We start from the raw sequence: 1,240 nt of genomic DNA, 5'->3' as shown, positions 1-1,240 counted from the left end.
GCATCCACAAAGGGTTTCAAGTAGGTTGGCCTTGGAAGGTCTATATATATACACGTAGATACCATGGGCAAAGCTTGTCCTGTTGTTTTGATTAATTTATTTTCTTTTGTACAGGTAAAAAAAGTAATGGGTCACTTCATATTTTTGTTAAACAGTACTCGAGGTATTTTAGCTTGGTAGATATCTACTTGTAGATGAAAACAGTTGACCAAACATCGACATTTGAATTTCTTCCTTCTCTGGTAAATAGTATCTCTACCTTTCTGTTCCCTTCTCTTCCCTTCTCTTCCCTTCTCTTCTAGATATATGCTTTGAATCTGAACAAGCTAGGAACTATTGTGGAATAGTTTCCCATTAAAATTGGTAATCTCAAAGTGCATGTTAATTTTATGTCCCCCGGGGAGTCTCTTATTTGAAAGTTAAAATGCTGATTTCACAGTGAATGTTATTTCCTGTTCCCCTGGAATCTCTTCTCTCTCTCTAATTGTTTTAATTTTTTTGGAGTAGAATTAAATTAAACAAAAGAGTCAGATTTTGTCTTGGACAAGTGGGTCTTTGGGTGTATTTCATGTATTGCACTGATGTGGATTTATTGTATGTTTATTGGTTTTTTTGGCTTGCAGGAGTCTCCTTCCCTTAGTTGGGTCTTAGGGTTATTCTTCCTTCCTCTAGATTTCTCCATAGGTTAGTGCAAAAGAAATTTGGTTTACACAGAGGCATGGCATACAGAAACAAACAAGTAGTAAGTAGTAAGAAGATAAGGATGACAACCAAACATTGGTGAATATGATATTTCATGGAGAGACTATTTTCAAACTTGAATCTATGACTATCAGATTGCGAAAGCGCAACTTTTCCATTGCATTAAAAGCATGCCTGTAATATATCATCACCATTCAAATAAGCTCATTATAGATTTGAATTCTGATCAATTTTATTATTATTATTATTATCACTTGTTGGTCCTGCGTAAGAAGAAAGTGATACAAATTACAAACATTAAGCATTCATCAATCTTATGATTGTAATCTGATAAATTTAATATCTATAATTATACCACGAAAACATCACCAATCACCACACTAATTTTCACCACCTTTAATTTGGGTCTTTCATCTTGTTCAAACAAAATAAAAAGCCCACCCAACAACATTTGTTTTTTCAAATATATAATTATATATGGTCAAAGGCACGCTCCCATAAGACCCACAAGTTGATTGAACCAAAATCTTTCTGTTTG

Source organism: Hakea prostrata, chromosome 4 (genome assembly GCF_041222555.1).
Source record: "Hakea prostrata isolate BN-2017 chromosome 4, UWA_Hpros_2, whole genome shotgun sequence".
NCBI classification, from domain to species: Eukaryota; Viridiplantae; Streptophyta; class Magnoliopsida; order Proteales; family Proteaceae; genus Hakea; species Hakea prostrata.
This window is presented reverse-complemented; position numbering follows the sequence as displayed.